This window comes from Trichosurus vulpecula, chromosome 6, assembly GCF_011100635.1.
Source record: "Trichosurus vulpecula isolate mTriVul1 chromosome 6, mTriVul1.pri, whole genome shotgun sequence".
In the NCBI taxonomy this organism is placed as follows: domain Eukaryota; kingdom Metazoa; phylum Chordata; class Mammalia; order Diprotodontia; family Phalangeridae; genus Trichosurus; species Trichosurus vulpecula.
Genome location: NC_050578.1, coordinates 38,220,568 through 38,239,287, shown reverse-complemented (window position 1 = coordinate 38,239,287; position 18,720 = coordinate 38,220,568). Strand labels below are relative to the sequence as shown.

The window sequence follows — 18,720 nt, the reverse complement described above, 5'->3', positions numbered from 1 at the left end:
GACATATCTTGTATTATACAAGATTTTGTTTAATTCTCATTAGTTTTATGCTTTTCTCAAGCTGTTTGGTTTTTATGAAATCGTCAGGGCAAGAAAGAGAAAAGAGAGGTGAAAGGACAGGTCATTGACACCAATTAAATAAAGCCTTAAATTCCAATAGGCTCTTTTAAGTGAAAACCAAATAGAGGAGGAGGTGTTTAGCATAAAAGTCATTTGTAATAAAAGTAAAAAGTAAGGATAAAGTAATTGTTTTTCAGCAAAGCTTAAAAAGGAATAAAGCAAAGCAAGAGCAGAGAAAATACTGCAGCTTAGAAAATGATTTGCCATTGCAATGATTCATTTCTAGTCTATAATAGGTTTTATTTCCATGCGTTCAGAGCCATACATTCATTACATGCCCAATTTAGAGCAAAGTTAGCCACAGAATACCATATAAATATCTCACAGAGTTACTTTTTATCTTATCTTGCAAGCTACATCAGCATGACATTGAGTAAACTCAGAGGATTTTAACACAGCATAGCAGTAAAACATGGAGGAGAATACAGTAGCTGTTTTTAGTACCATACTGGGGGAAAAACTCTCTTCCTCACTAACAAATAGAAGTCTGCATGTACCCAGATGCCTGGGATCCCTACATTTTTACTCAAATCCAGCAAGTGTATGGAGAATGGGTTCTCCTAGCTTTCTGTTCAGATTTTTATCATGTGGATATAGCTTAATGTTTTGTCTGGAACATTCAAGCAGAGTGAATTACCTACTAGCATTGTTGCCATCACATCCTTAGGTGAAATTCCCAAATTAATAATTAAAATACTTCCTTCTCTGACAGAGCAGGCAGCTTCATGCCCATGGCATTTCTCAGTGATGTTCTTCACTTAAATCCTGATTTTATTTTGGAAATCAATCGAGCAACACATATTTACTTTATATGTATTATGTATATGTTGTATGGTGTGATAGGCATTGGATATACACACACACATATACACACTTATACACATACATACATATACATATAAATGAAGTATTTCTGCTTTCACAGAGTTAACATTCATTTGGTAGATATAACTTGTAGAGAGAAAAAAAAAACAGGTAAAGAAACAAAAACAAATCTGTTTTCCCATTTACCTGGTTACAACTAGTAAAGAAACAATTATCCCCTTAAGGTCCTTAATGGATGAGTAGTTTTGAAAGGGAGTTACCAGTTCTAAGGGCAGAAATCCAAGAAACTTTGCACTATCTCAGCCTCAAAAAGTTCATGTTCATGTCTTTCCACACACCCCGCAGAGGACGTGCTCGATGTCATAAAAGCCTTCCTGTAGTGCAGAGGATCTTAGTCTTTCTTGTCTCCATGGACCCATATGCATGGATGCATACACATACACACATATGTATCCAGATGCAATGCAATAATACTTCTAACATCAATATGTGCATACATATATACATGTAAATGTGCATTGTGTATACATGTATGTGTGTGTGTGTTCTGGTTCATGCATTTTATGGCACTTATAAAGTCAAGATTTTACTAGTGCTGTATTGTAATAGAGAAGTTAATATACTTGGAAATTAAAAGACTTGCTTTTGAGGTCTGGGTCTGCCATTTAGTACCTGGGTGACTTTGGCATGATATTTAAATTTTCTGAATGTCAGCTATCTCGTATAAATCAAGGGAGTTGGACTAATTGGATTCTGAGATACAGTCTAGGTCTAGATATAGCACCCTGAATGATGCATCCTATTTAATCTACCATATGTCCTCCAATTTGGATTCTTCATAGTTAGTAATGTTCTATAAATATTATGAAAAAGAGAATGTTTTAGCAGGGGAGTACCTAAGTATCATCAGTAATTTCATTGATATAAAACAGTGGTCTCTAAGGTGAGGACAATGGACTAACCCCAAGGGACCACGGGATTTGGAGTAGTTCAGCAACAACCTATTAAAGGGTAGGGATATAGGTCATGTATCTACCTTCCTGTGGGAGCCAAACTTGGGACTTTTCTCCAGTAAAATAATCCTTCTCTCAATGATATGTAAACGTACCCCCCCCATATATGTATCTATCCTACTTTTTTTCTATACCAAACTTGACCTTCAAGGAAGTTAAAATCTTACTGGACATCCAGGGTACCTACTGTTCAGATATCTTTAAGAAAACACATCTTCCAAATACCTCAGCATGACTTTTTTTGACTATAGTAGGTACCACTCAGAGTAGAGGCTCTACGCTCACATACTGAGACTCTTGAATAAAAGCCCTGATCTATCCCTAGGGGGCAGAGAATAATTTCTATTGGATGATCGAGAATGGCTGCATTATATTACATTATATTATGCTTCAATGTCTTTTCACCTCTTTTAGAACTTCCCTATTACTGTTTTAGAACCTTGTCATCATCTATGATCCCCAATCACTCCCTCAACATATCAAATTAGTTACCAAATTTTGTCATTTCAATTCATAAAATATCTCTCATTGGCCCCTTTTCTCTACTTGCCTTATCTCACACCCTTGTCCCTATTCACCTAAAACAATTGGAGTCTTTTCCTAATTCTAGTTTCTTTCTCCACTCTTCAAACCATCTTTCAAGGATTTGCCAGATATTTTCCTAAAGTGCAATTCTGATCGCATCATTCCCCTACTCAATGTCTCTAGTGATTCCATATTGATTCTAAGATTAAATATCACTTCATCTTTACCTCATCATTTTATAATAGATGTTATTATCTTATAATTATTAGCACAGTAACAAAAGAATACAAACTATAAATGAGTAAATATGTAGATGTTTGAACATATGCTCAATTTCAATATATGTATGTATATTTTATATAAATTTATTATTTTGTGTATTATGTGTTATCAAAAGTTTTATAAACAAATTGCATAGACGCTCCCAGTAAGGAAACTCCTATCACCTGCTCAGTAACTTGTAGTCTTAGAAGATGGACCTGTGGATAGATTTCAGGAGACTCATGAACTTGGATGGTGAAAAAAATATTTTATCCTTATATTATATTAACTTTTAACTGAAATATAGCATTTCCCTCAATTACAATAAAAAATAATAATTCTGACAAAGGGTTCAAAGATTTCACCAGAGGGCCAGAGAAGGTTATGATTTAAAAAATACTCTTTTGTTAGAGAGTTGCCTGGGATTTGGGGCACTTAGGCAATATTGATGGTATATTGCAGAGACAAAATTACAACCTAGGTCTTTTCAATTCCGAGGCTCACAAAGCATGGGGTAACAGTGTTCTTCACAACTAGGGGATAATTTTACGAATAAACACAAGACCTGTGATTTCATCATTATTGAGATTTCTCTGAACCAATGATTTAGCAGATAATTCCTAAACAATTTTGTAAGGACCAGGACATTGTCTGATTTTCCCAGGGACAGGAGCATTGATAAGTATTAGAGATATAAAATAAATAGAAAGAAAATTATACAAATTTTCTTAACAATTACTAGTTTTTTTTTAAAATAAAACACTAGCAATGAAATTATAGCAATATACCACAAAGATCACATACTACGACCAGGTGGGATTTATACGAGAAATGCAGGGCTGGTTCAATATTAGAAACACTATGAGCATAATTGACCATAATAATAAAATTGCACAAAATACTATGATCTTTTCAATAGATGCCAAAAAAGCCTTTGACATAATATAAAAACAATTCCCTTAAAAATACGAGAAAGCATAAAAATATATGGATCCTTTCTTAAAATGTTAAGTAGTATCTATCTAAAACTAAGAGCCAATATGTGTCATGTGAATAAACTTGAAGTCTTTCCAATAAGATCAGTGGTGAAACAGCAATGTCTATTATCAACACTAATAGTGGTAGCATTAGTTCAGTAGTGTACTAAAAATGTTAGCTAAAGCAATGAGACAAAAAAATTGAAAGAGTAAAAATAGGCAATGGAGAAATAAAATAATCACTCTTTGCAGATGATACAATGTTTTACTTAAAGAACCCTAGAGAATCAATTAAATATCTAGTTGAAACCATTAGCAGCTTTAGCAAAGAAGCAGGAAGTAAAATAAAAGCACAGAAATAATCATTTTTACATGCTACCAGAAAAAGTCTAGCAGGTAGAGATAGAAAGATAAATTCTATTTAAAACAAGTTTGGACAATATAAAAATACTTGTGAATCTGCCTGCCAAGACAAACAGAGAAACTAGATGAACAAAATTATATAACACTTTCAAACAAATAGACAGATGTAAGCAATTGGAGAAATATTGATTTTGAATGGGTAGGGTGAGCCAATATAATAAAAATGACAATTCTACCCAAGTTAATTTACTTACTCAGTGCTATTCCAATTAAATTACTAAAGCATTATTTTATAGACATAGAAAAAGAATAACAAAAAATTATCTGAAAGAACAAAACGTCAACAATCCCAAAGGAATCAATGAAAAAAAAAGTAAAGGAAAGCAATCTAGCAATTCAAGATTTTAAAGTATATTACACAGCAGTAATCATCAAAACAATCTGGGACTGGCTATGAAACAGAGTGGTCTATTAGTGGAATAAATTAGGTATGTGATATATGGGGCAGCTAGGTGACACGGTGGATAGAGTATCACTCCTTACGTAAGGAGAACTCATCTTCCAAGTTCAAATGTGGCCTCTGACACTTAATAGCTCTATGACCTTGGGCAACTCACTTAACCCTCTTTGTCTCAGTTTCCTCATTTGTGAGTTGAGCTATGGAAGCAAATGGCAAAGTACTCCAGTATCTTTGCAAGAAAACCCCAAATGTAGTCAGAAACTGTCGGACAAGACTGAAATGACTAAACAATAGAAATACAACATAAAGTAGTAACGTAGTATTTGACAAATGCAAAACAATCACTAAAAGTCAATTAAAAGTAGTAACTTAGTGTTTGATAAATGCAAAATTCCAAGCTTTTGGGGTTAAGAACTCATTATTTCACAAAAATTACTGGGAAAACTGGTAAGCAGCTTGACAGAAACTAGGCATAAACCAACATCTCATACCATATACTAAAATAAGGTCAAAATGGGTACACATTGTAGACATAAAGGATTATATCATAAGTAAAGCGAGCATAAAAAAATGTACCACCTGGCAGCCATCTTGGGAACAGGAGCAGCCCCTGTGGCTCCCTGGCCGGCTGAGACTGTCCTGGCCTGGCCTGGGCTCCGCTTCAGCTGGGCTCCACCCCAGCTGGGCTCCACCACCCACAGGCCCTCCTTTCTTACCCTTCCTGTCAGGTGGAGGGAGCCATGATCAGGGCCAATTGCAGCGGTGGTGATAGTAGCGGACCCCAGAGCAATCCTGGTGGCAGTGGCAGAAGAGATGAGCAACACCAGTGATACGAGAGCACAGACAACAGCAATCCAGAGGCTTATTTGTGTGGAAACCCTCCCTTCGAATATTCTGAAATGGCACTATGTGGTTCCTGAATCTGAGATGACTCCTTATAAAGGTGGCTAATTATCCCCAAAGAATTTCCTTTTAAACTTCCTAGTATTTATAGCATAACTCCCAGTGGGAGATTTGAATGTAATGCAAATTTACGTCTTTCAAACTTCAAACTTTAGACTACCTAAAAAGATGACTTGTGGCACAGTCTGGCATTTAACTTAAAAGACAAAGTATTTTGTGTAGGCTCCTGAAGTGGTGGAGAAGATAAAACAGAAAGCACAAAATGAATTCAGTAGCCAACCCCAGGCCCTCCCCTTGCCAGAAGTAGTTCTTGACAGGGACACTCACCATGATCAGAATGGGCTTCAGTTTCTCAAAAAGGCACGTGCTGAAGGCCTGTCCCAACTATGCAAGCCTGCAGCAGGCCAACAGCAACCACCAGGTCTTGGGAGGTGCTCTGTCCAACCTGTTAGTTATAATCAGCTTGACCGCATTTGTGTATACAGGCAAGTATGTCCTGAGAAACACAGCCCGGGAATGAGCCACATACTGGTATTCCAGAACTTAAGTTGGAGCTAAACAAGCGAGATTCTGGGCCATGGACCATGACCCTAGGACAAGTGACAACTAAGCTGGGTCTGGTCCTGCTGAGTTCCTGGGATTTAATTTTGGAAACCTTTACAAAACAGAAAGCCAGACCCCAGAGTGGGCAAAGCTGAGATTCCAGAAATCATGTGAGTCTTGAATGCCTGTCTTCTTAACCTCCCACTTGTCTGTGGCTGTAGAGCAACTCGGCTCTGTGGATGCAAAGCTGGTGTTCTTAATTCCTGGTCTCTCAAGAGCCCCTTTGTAGTATCTTGGATCTGTTTAAAGTGAACACGTTTTTCATTGTACATAATGCAGTCATTGAAAAAGAACCCTGAAACTCAATGCCTAGCTCTTGCTGTAGGTACTATTTTTAATTTAGGTGAAGGACTCTAATCTTCAACGAGACAGAAGTGGCCAGTATCAAACTTGGGAAGGTGGCACTGGACTGCCCTGCAGGAGCCTGACCACTCCTGGTCTCATGACTGACCTTCAGCTCTGCTTTGTGTTGGCTAATTATTATTATTATTATTTTTTTTGGTTTTTGGTTTTGGTCAAAATGGACGTTTTAATAAGGCTTAAAAGGAACTCTTAGGAGTTCAGGTACCTGTCAGCCCTTAGATGCTTCTGCTAGCCAGTGACAAACTTTTAGGCCAATGCAGGGCCTTCATTGATTTATCTCAGCATTTTTCCTGTATTTGTGTTTACTTAGAATAAGAAAAGAAATTAATTTTAGGAAAGTTTTTTCCCCTTTCCTACCACCCTCCCCCCTCTGAGAAACATGTAAATAAGATTCTCTTTTGCTTTCTGATGGAAAGATATCATTATTTACTTAAATAAATCTGCAGAGAAACTGAAAAAAAAGAAAAGAAAAACGTACCAGCTAATTCTGAATATACGACATTAAAAAGCTTTTGCACATGGTCAAGGCAAGAGATGATAATGGGTTGGTGGGTATGATCACCATTTAAGTGGAGAGTAGATTCAAAAGATGTGAAAGTTGAAGTGGGAAGTTTTCCCAACTAATTGATCATGGAGGGTTAAAAGAGAGTGAGAAATCTGGGATGAATCTAAAACTGGGAAGTTAGTATGAAGTATAGGTTTTAGGAGAAAGATAATAAATACTGATTTGGACATCTTGAGCCTGAGGTGATAATGGTAAATCCAGTTAAAATTAAGCAGTGTGAGGATGGAACTCAAATAAGACATCTATATATATATGTTTATTTTATTGATTCTTTTATAACTTGTTCTATTTCAATTTTTTCCTTGGTATTGAAATACTACAAAACCAATTCTTCTACATGACTTGATATGACTTGTACTTTAGATGGGAGATAATAGCTAGATATGTAAGATGGTATGCTGGTGCTCCCAAGATATTGAAAGAACCAGAGTAAGACCAAGTAAGACATATCATCATTGGAGGATTTATGGAATGGCATGGATAAAGATGTCAAAACATATAAAGGCAAGAAGACTAAGTATGTATCAATTTAAGGAATACTTAGACCAATGAAATTGCAGATACACCAAATTTTCAAAACAGGAAGCTAGCCTAGGATATCTGTGCTTACATGTTTCATCTGTTTCTTTGACAGCTATTTATTACCTTAACACAGTTTTTTTTTAAATTTATTTTTTATCTTTAGTTTACAACACTCAGTTCCACAAGTTTTTGAGTTCAAGTTTTCTCCCCCTCCTTGTCCTTGCCCCTTCCACCCCAAGCAGTATGTTTTAGGAAATCATGGGAAGAATTTCTTGAATTCATGTAAATTATGAATGAGCTGAACCAGGAAAACATAGACCATAGTAACTGTAATATTGTATGGAAGATCAACTGTGAAAGAAAAAATTCCAAAAAAATTCACAATGAAAAATGCTATCTGCCTCCACAGAGACTGATGGATTCTGAATGAAAATTGAAGTACACCTTATTTTACTTGTCTTATTTTCTTGTTTTTAGGTCTGTATTTTCTTTTGCAACATGGCTAATATAGAAATACATTTTGCATGACTTCACATGTATAATAGATATCAAAGTGCTTGCCTTCTCAAGGAGGGTGGAGGGGCAGGATCAGGAAAAAATTTGGAACTCAAAATTTTAAAAAAAGAACATGAATTTTATGTAAAGTTGGTAAATATTTAATGGAATAAATAGAATATAATTTTTAAAAGAGATAATAATTCAATCCTGGTTTGCCATGGACAGATTTATAAAGACAGAGGGACATAGAAATCCAGAGAAAGAAAAACAAGCACTGAGGGAACAAAGGGGTACAGTGGATAAAATGTTAGATCTGTCATCAAAAAGACCTAGGCAAGTCAATTAAGGTCTGTTTGCATTAATTTATCATCTGTAAAACTAGGATGGGACAGCTAGATGGCACAGTGGATAGAGCACTAGGCCTAGTAGGGAAGACTCATGTTCCTGAGTTCAAATCTGGCTTCAAACACTAGCTGTGTGACCTTGGACAAGTCACTTAACTCTGTTTGCATCAGTTTTCCTCATTTGTAAAAGGAGTTGGAGGATGAAATAGAAAGCTATTGCATTATCTTTTCAAGAAAAACTCAAATGGTTTCATGAAGAGTTGGGCATGACTGAAAATGACTGAACAACAACAAAATTAGGATAATAATAGCACCTTCCTGCCAGAGTAATTCTAATAATCAAATGAGATAATTTGAAGGACTAAGTACAGTACATGACACATCATAGGAGCTGTTCAAATGTAAGCTTTACTACTACTTCTATTACTTCTCCTTCTTCTTCTACCACTATTACTATTACTACTACCACTACTTTTACAACATAAAGCTTGTCTCAAAGCCAGGAAAACTGAAGTTCCATTCTTGCCATCATCACATATTATTGGCTATGTAATATTGGAAAAGTCCTTTAAGTTTGCAACTCCTGGAACTCTCTTTAAACATGTAAGTTTTAGAGAAAGGCAGCAACACATATTGATAGAGGGATTTTCCTTACCTGGAAGGTCTTTACTTCACAACTCCATTCTCTATCCTTATCTCTATATATCTGTGTATCTTTGTTTTTATCAATTTATCTATATTTTCTGTTGGTCCGTCTATCCATCTATCTATCTATCTATCTATCTATCTATCTATCTATCTATCTATCTATTTTACTCTACTTGTCATTTTCTGTAAACAGTAGCACCTGATGAGGAACCTTATATTACAAGATAGAGTGACACCTTTTATGCAACTTAGAGAGAGATGTTTGGGGAAAGGAGAAGTTAAATACATTGTCTAAGATCACATAACTAGCAGGTGGCAGAGGGAGGATTTAAATCTAGTTCTTCCTAACTTCGAGGCTAGTGCCTTCCCTCTAATATACCACCTTCTTTTTTAGGGCAAATATTAGTACTGAAGAACTGGAATTCTGTGGAAATGTAGAGATTGAGTCTACTGAAAACATCATTCAATTTCCTAAATTCCATTCAGTCTTAATTCCATTCTTCCTTGCTCAGTTCTGGATCTAACACATTTTTCATTTGTAATGCTTGTTTCAACTTTATGTAAGGTTGTACTAATTCACTGGGGTTTTCATATAGCTGCATGCCAAAATTTAGGTAACGTTATATTTTTCTGTCCTAAACCTAAGCCTTAAAAGTAAAATGAAGTGAGTGGCAAGAGAGAGGTGAGAGAAAATGTTCTGCTTTAAACCTAGGAAGAAATATTTCTTTTCCTTCACATACACAAAGGAACAAATGGAATCCTCAGATCCACAGCTATTTGTCTCATAGACTCAGAGCTAAAACAAAAATGATCTAAGTTCAACTTCTCATTTTACAATTGAGGAAACCAAGGCTCACAGAGTTTGAATTATTTCCCAGAGATCAACAGATAATATAGCAGAGATGGGTTTTGAACTCTGATCATTTGACTCCAGAGAACCTGTTCCTTCTACTTGTTTGTTGTTGAAATAAGTTAAATAAAATAAATAAAATTACTCTAGTGAAAATAATTTTTAATAAAGCATATAGGATTCAAAAGTGAAATCATCTTATCTTTCCTATATGAACCGCCTGGTGGAAAAACACTAAAACACTAAACTATGTCTTCTTTGCCTATATTCAGGGATACTTTGTGTTACTGTGATCTTTTTATTGTGCTTCCCAAGTATCACAATTTTTTTTTTTACAAATTGAAGGTTTGTTGCAATCATGTGTTAAGCAAGTTTATTGGTGCCATTATACTAACAGCATGTGTCACATTATATTCCTGTGTCACATTCTGGTAATTCTTGCATTTCGAACTTTTTTTTTTCTTTTTTGTTATATCTCTTATGGTGATCTGTGCCACAAACACTGCCCATATGAAATGCCAAACTTAATCAATAAATGTTGCATGTGTTCTGACTGCCTCACTCATTCACTGTTCTGCTGTGTGTCTCCCTCTCTTTGGGCCTTCCTGTCCTCAAGACACAACAATGTTGAAATTAGGCAAATTAATATCCCTACAATGGTCTCCAAGTGTTCAAGTGAAAGGAGAGTCAATTGAGGTAGCAAAAGTAATTATTGTCTCATTTTAAGAAATTACCACAGCCTAGCCAACCTTCAGCAAATACCATCCTGGTTAGTCAGCATCCGTTAATGTGGAAGGAAGACCCTCTACCAGCAAATAAAAAAATTAACGACTCACTGAAGGCTCAGATCATGATTAGTGTTTTTTACTAATAAAATATTTTTAAATAAAGTATGTACATTATTTTCTTAGACATATTACCATTGCATAGTTATTAGGCTACACTATAGTGTAGACACAATATGTATATGGACTGAGTAACCAAAAATTTATGTAACTTGCTTTATTGCAATATTCGCTTTATTGCAGTATCTGGAACTGAATCCACATTATCGCTGAGGTAGGATTGTGATGACAAGTGTGAATGATGGATCCTTCTATTTTGAGTGAGGAAAGAAGTTAATAGAATAACACACTTATATATGGGGCCAAGGTCATTTCCCTATAAAGGAGAGGATACAAGAATGTTGAAGACAGACATAATTGAAAATTTCAAATTCCTTCCTGCTTTAATAGGGAAAATAATTTAGAGGCAATGAGTAGATAACCTCCAAAAGGGGACAAATTCAATCAACTTCATAATTTAGGGGAAGGTAAAAATTCTTTACTTTTGACTGTCCATTTGGGGGGAAGGGACAAACTGGTACATCAATGGTCTGCAGGACCATATACATGAGCAATTAATAGGAATATTTTTTCCTGCTTCTTTTTTTTTTAATTTAAATTTATTTATTTAACATATTTGGTTTTCAGCATTGATTTTCACAACAGTTTGAATTACAAATTTTCTCCCCATTTCCACCGTCCCCCCACTCCAAGATGGCATATATTCTGGTTGCCCTGTTCCCCAGTCAGCCCTCCCCTCTATCACCCCCCTCCCCTCTCATCCCCTTTTCCCTTCCTTTCTTGTAGGGCAAGATAAATTTCTACACCCCATTGCCTGTGTATCTTATTTTTTAGTTGCATGCAAAAACTTTTTTTTGTTTTTGAACATCTGTTTTTAAAACTTTGAGTTCCAACTTCTCTCCCCTCTTCCCTTCCCACCCACCCTCCCCAAAAAGTCGAGCAATTCAACCTAGGCCACACATATATCATTATGTATAACCCTTCCACAATACTCATGCTGTGAAAGGCTAACTACATTTTGCTCCCTCCCAACCCATCCCGCTTTATTGAATTTTCTCCCTTGACCCTGTCCCCCTTCCAAAGTGTTTGTTTTGATTACCTCCACCCCCATCTGCCCTCCCCTCCATCATTCCCCCCCCCCTTTTATTTTTTTTTCTTCCTCCCTCAACTTTCCTGTGGGGTAAGACACCCAACTGAGTATGTATGGTATTCCCTCCTCAGGCCAAATCCGATGAGAGCAAGGTTCACTCATTCCCCCCTCACCTGCCCTCTCCCCTCCTCCCACAGAACTGCTTCCTCTTGCCACCTTTTTGGGAGATAATCCACCCCATTCTATCTCTCCCTATCACCCTCTCTCAGTATGTTGCTCTCTCATCCCTTAATTTCATTTTATTTCTTTTAGATATGTTCCCTTCATCTTCAACTCACCCTGTGTCTGCTCTCTCTCTTTTACATATATATATATATATATATATATATATATAAACACGTATATATATATATACATACACACACATACATATACACATAGATATATACATACATACACATTCACTTATATGTATACATAAACATATATATGTGCATATTCCCTTCAACTACCCTAATACTGAGGTCTCGTGAATCATACACATCATCTTTCCATGTAGGAATGTAAACAAAACAGTTCAACTTTAGTAAGTCCCTTGCAATTTCCGTTTCTTGATTACCTTCTCATGCTTCTCTTGATTCTTGTGTTTGAAAATCAAATTTTCTATTCAGTTCTGGTCTTTTCACTGAGAAAGCTTGAAAGTCCTCTGTTTTATTGAAAATCCATATTTTGCCTTGGACCATGATACTCAGTTTTGCTGGGTAGGTGATTCTAGGTTTTAGTCCTAGCTCCGTTGACCTCCGGAATATCGCATTCCAAGCCCTTCGATCTCTTAATGTAGAAGCTGCCAGATCTTGGGTTATTCTGATTGGGTTTCCACAATACTCAAATTGTTTCTTTGTGGCTGCTTGCAGTATTTTCTCCTTGATCTGGGAGCTCTGGAATTTGGCGACAATATTCCTAGGAGATTTCTTTTTGGGATCTATTTGAGGAGGCGATCGATGGATTCTTTCAATTTCTATTTTGCCCTGTGGCTCTAGAATATCAGGGCAGTTCTCCTTGATAATTTCTTGAAAGATGGTATCTAGGCTCTTTTTTTGATCATGGCTTTCAGGTAGTCCAATAATTTTTAAATTATCTCTCCTGGATGTATTTTCCAGGTCAGTGGTTTTTCCAAGGAGATATTTCACATTGTCTTCCATTTTTTCATTCCTTTGGTTCTGTTTTATAATATCCTGATTTCTCATAAAGTCACTAGCTTCCACTTGCTCCAATCTAATTTTTAAAGTAGTATTTTCTTCAGTGGTCTTTTGGACCTCCTTTTCCATTTGGCTAATTCTGCCTTTCAAGGCATTCTTCTCCTCATTGGCTTTTTGGAGCTCTTTTGCCATTTGAGTTAGTCTGTTTTTTAAGGTGTTGTTTTCTTCAGTGTATTTTTCAGTATTTTTTTGGGTCTCCTTTAGCAAGTCATTGGCTTGTTATTCACGGTTTTCTCTCATCCTTCTCATTTCTCTTCCCAATTTTTCCTCTACTTCTCTAACTTGCTTTTCCAACTCCTTTTTGAGTTCTTCTATGGCCTGGGGCCAGTTCATGTTTTTCTTGGAGGCTTTTGTTGTAGGATCTATGACTGTGTTGTCTTCTTTAGGCTGTATGTTTTGGTCTTCTTTGTCACCAAAGAAAGAATCCAAAGTCTGAGACTGAATCTGGGTGTGCTTTCGCTGCCTGGCCATATTCCCAACCAATTAACTTGACCCTTGAGTTTTTCAGTGGGGTATGACTGCTTGTAGACTAACGAGTTCTATGTTCCACATTTGGGGGGGAGGTGCCAGCTCTGCCACACCAGCACTGCTCCTTCCCCAACCCCCAACCCGAACTGGGCTTAGATCTTCGGCAGGCTGTGCACTCCTGCTCTGATCTGCCACTTAATTCCTCCCACCAGGTGGGCCTGGAGCCGGAAGTAACAACTGCTGTAGCTGCCCCACCTCCGCTGCCCCCGGAGCTGGAAGCCGAACCACGAACTCCTTCCACTCCCGCAGCTTTTCCCACTAACCTTCTCTGCAGTCTTTGGTGTTTGTGGGTCGAGGGGTCTGGTAACTGCCTCAGCTCACATATTCATGCTCTAGGGCCCACTCCACCCGACTCCAAGTTTGGTTGTTCCACGCCGCTCAGGCTGGGCTCTGCTCCACTCCGTTCCCAGCTCCCAGCTCCCAGCTCCCAGCTCCCAGCTCCCAGCTCCCTGTGGGATAGACCTCACCCAGAGACCATCCAGGCTGTCCTGGGCTGGAGCCCTGCTTCCTTCTGCTGTTCTGTGGGTTCTGCCATTCTAGAATTGGTTCAGAGCCATTTTTTATAGGTTTTTGGAGGGACTCGGTATGGAGCTCACTCTAGTCCCTGCTTACCCGCCGCCATCTTGACTCCACCCCTTTCTTTTTTTTTTTTTGAAGCAGTTTCCTCATCTATTAAATGATGTGGTCAGTTAGATGGCCTATGATCCCATAGTAAGATCCATAATTCCTCCAGAGGGCAGTGGAAACCAACAGCTATATTCTTGACTATGAAAAAAAAAATACACAGGGAAGCAAACTTGATGGCAAGAATCCAAGGAACTTCAAAGGCAATAATAGCCTTCAAGTTCAAGGCTGGCTATAGAAATTCTCTATGCATTGTTTTATATGCATGCTTCTTCCCATGAAGGTGGGATTCAGATATTCTATTTCCTTAGTTGATTCTTCTGACCAGGTTGCCTTGTTAAGGAAAATAACTTCATTCAAAGACCATCTTCAGTTGCTGTGCTTGTGGCTCATTTCTTCTGTGGTGCAAACCCATATCTTTAATCATTTTTCCCCACAAGAGTTGAAACTTTCCAATGGTGTGGAGTCACTACATCTTTTCCTTAGGAAAGTACTAGCATGTAAGAATGATGGAGGATAAAGTCAAGGAAAGTCAAAGAAAAGGGGGAAAGAAAGAGGGAGGAAGAGGGTAAAGGAGAAGAAAGGAAGAATAAGATGGAGAAAGAGAGGAAGTGGGTTTAGAGAGACACTTTGCTGGCAATTAGTACTTTGCTTTCCTACAAGTGGGGATAGGTAAATGTTGCAGTGGATAGTGTTCTGGGCATGGAGTCAGGAAAGACTCATCTTCCTGAGTTCAAACTGTGCCTCAGACATGTATTACCTATGTGACACTTGACAAGTCTCTTTATCTTTATTTATTTTAATACACCAGAGAAGGAAATGACAAATCACTCTAGTATGTTTGCCAAGAAAACCCGGTGGACAGTGTGGTCCTTTGGGTCAAGAAAGTTGGGCATAACTAAAGAACAACAAAAATATTCATAAAAACCACAGTCCACCTGGAAACAATCTGAAATCCAGGATAGAATATTTTCATTAAGGCATGATAATAAGGGTGAACTTTTAGTTCAGATTTAATTTAAAGGATTTAACTTAATAGCAAAACAACAGTTAGGACTAGTTTTAAAAGTGGTTAGCAATAGCAGAGACAGAGACAAATGCAGCAAATTTTACTGAGGTACAAAAAAGTCAGAAAGAAAAGAAGTGGGAGTTGGGGCTCAGAGCAAAGATGGTGTTGTGAAAGGAAGGAACTACCAGAGCTCTCTCACTAATTCTATCAGATACATCTAAAGAAGTGAATCTGAGCAGATCTGAGACAGTTAGAAGCCACTAGTAGACTGAGAGGGTTAGGAGGCCCGGGCACACAGAACGGTACCAGACTGAAACCAACCTGAAACAGCAGAGCAATCCAGCAACTGCACAGGTCTGGGAGAGCACTGGGTGAATGAAATGCCAGAGCAGGAACAGGCTTAGGATGGAAACACTGGCTACAGCTGCGATTGAGCCCCAGGCCTCTCAGCCCAGGATGGGAGTCTGTTGGACTGCAGAGCCTGTGGCTGTGGGAGCAGCTAATCCAGAGGCCTCCAACCCACAGTCTAAAGGTTTGAAACTGGCCTTCTTGAAATTCAGGGAGCCATAATGTGCAGGTAAAATGGCTTTTATCCCTCCCTTGTATATACCAAGAGAATAATACCTCAGGAGAAACATAAGAGCCTGAAGTGGGGCTTCAGTGTTGATAGAAATGGGGGAGAGGGCCCTTCCTGTGGTGGCGGAAGGAGATTAGTGCAGGAAGAGAGGAGTCCCAGCATCAGAACAACAAGAGTAACAAAGGCCCAGGGGGTGGAGCTAACAAACATCAATGCCAGGAACCCAGACTGGGCTTTGCACAGCCAGGGGAAGTGGCAGACACCAACACAAACAAGAGCTGAGACCACCCATTCTGTAGAACACTCCTGGGGAAGAGGAGACCCCCCAGCAGCCAGATCACCCCTCTCCCAAACCTCATGAAAACAGAGGCTGTAGAAAATAAAGCCAGTGAGCAGACCTACAGATTTCAACACAAGAAACTTGAGACAGAACCTGCTGAGCCTCAGAAAAACAGAGATCCACTTTAGAAGGCAGGGGGAAAACCACCATGAAAAAAACACTAAGAATCCAAGGACGATTGATACATATTGTGGAGACAGGGAAGACCAAAATACCAATTCAAAAGAGGAGAGCATCATCACTACAACCACATCTAAAACCTCAAATGGGAAAGTGAACTGGTCTCCAGACCAAAAAGCATTCCTGGAAGAACTCAAGGATGACTTTAAAAACAAAATTAGGGATGTAAAAGAAAAAATGGAAAAAAATGGAAAAAAAATCAATGAGGAAAACAAATCTTTAAAAAGTAAAATCAGGGAATTTGTTAAGGAAAATCAGAATATAAATGGAGAAAAAGTCTCATTGAAAAGGAAAATCAACCAAATGAAAAAGGAGATAGAAAAGATAAAGGAGGAAAACAAAACATTAAGAATTAGAATTGGGCAAGTAGAAGCTAATGACTCTGTGAGACATCAAGAATCAGTCAAACAAAATCTAAAGAATGAAAAAATAGAAGAAAATGTGAAATATCTGATTGGGAAAAAAACTGACCTGAAAAATAGATCCAGGAGAGACAATCTAGTAATTATTGGTCTACCTGAAAGATATGATGAAAAAAGAGCCTGGACAGTATCTTCCATGAAATCCTCAACGAAAATTGCCCAGAGGTCTTAGAACCAGAGGGTAAAATTATCATCAAAAGAATTCATCGATCATCCCCTGAAAAAGAAACTAAATTGAAAACTCCAAGAAATATTATAGCCAAATTCCAGAACTACCAGGTGAACAGAAAATACTGCAAGCAGATAGAAAGAAACAATTCAATTATCATGGAATTACAGTCAGGATCATGCAGGATCTTTCAGTTTGTGCTTTAAATAGGAGGAGAAATTGGAATATGACATTCCGAAAGGCAAAGGAGCTTTGGTTACAACAAAGGATCAAGTACCCAGCAATAGTGAGCATAAATTTCCATGCAAGGAGATGGACATTCAATGAAATAAGGGAATTCCAGACCTTCCTGATGAAAAGGCCAGAACTCAATGGAAAATTTGATCTCCAAATTCAAAACTCAAGAGAGACATAAAAAGGTAAATGGGGGAAAAAAAACCTAGTTAATCAATAAAGCTAATTAGTTACATCCTGATATAGGATTATTTTGTTTTATATATGTGATATATATATATATATATATATATATATATATATATATATATATATATATATACACATACACACAGACATTGATTTTTCACAGGAGTTTGAATTATGAATTTTCTCCCCATTTCAACCCTCCTGCCCACTCCAAGATGGCATACATGCTGGTTGCCCTGTGCCCCAGTCAGCCCTCCTTTCTGTCACCCCACACCCCTCCCATCCCCTTTTCATTCACTTTCTTGTAGGACAAGATTAATTTCTATGACCCACTTCCTCTGTATCTTATTTCCTAGTTGAATGCAAAACTTTTTTTTTGAACATCTGTTTTTAAACCTATGAGTTCCACATTTTCTCCCCTCTTCCCTCCCCACCCACCCTCCCTAAGGAGGCAAGCAATTCAACATAGGCCACATGCATAGCATTTTGTAAAACCCTTCTACAATACTCATATTGTGAAAGACTAACTGTATTTTGCTGCTTCCTAACCTATGCCACTTTATTGACTATGACACTCCCTTGACCCTGTCCCTTTTCTAAAGTGTTTGTTTTTGATTACCTCCTCCACCTATATACCCTCCCTTCTATGGTACCCCCTTTTTAATCTTCTTCCTCTTTCTTTCCCATGTGGTAAGAAACCCAATTGAGTGTGTATGTTATTCCCTCCTCAGGTCAAATCCAATGAGAGCAAGATTCACTCACTCCCCCCCACCTGGCCCCTCTTCCCTTCCTAAAGAACTGCTTTTTCATGCCACTTTTAGGTGAGATAATTTACCCCATTCTATCTCTCCCTTTCTCCATCTCTCAATATATTCCTCTCATCCCTTAATTTGATATTGTTAGATATCACCCCTTCATATTCAACTCATCCTGTGCCCTCTGTCTCTCTCTCTATATATATGTATGCATACATATGCATATATATCTATGTGTGTATATATATGTATACAAATACATATATACATACATACATATATACACACGTGTATATACACATATATATATATATATATGTTCCCTTCAGCTACTCTAATACGGAGGTCTCATGAATCATACACATCATTTTTCCATGTAGGAATGTAAAGAAAACAGTTCAACTTTAGTAAATCCCTTGTGATTTTTCTTTCTTGGTTACCTTCTCATGCTTCTCTTGATTCTTGTGTTTGAAAGTCAAATTTTCTATTCAACTCTGGTCTTTTCACTGAGAAAGCTTCAAAGTCCTCTATTTCATTGAAAATCCATGTTTTCCCTTGCAACATGATAGTCAGTTTTGCTGGAGGGGCGATAGTTGGTCTTAATCCTAGCTCCATTGACCTCTGGAATATAATATTACAAGTCCTTCAATCCCTTAATG

At 37.7% G+C, this 18,720-nt stretch overlaps 1 pseudogene; it reads left to right on the top strand.

Annotated features, from left to right (window-relative positions):
- The first annotated feature begins 5,357 nt into the window (after positions 1 to 5,357).
- LOC118855443 lies at positions 5,358 to 5,967 on the top strand (annotated as a pseudogene).
- Positions 5,968 to 18,720: the final 12,753 nt, after the last annotated feature.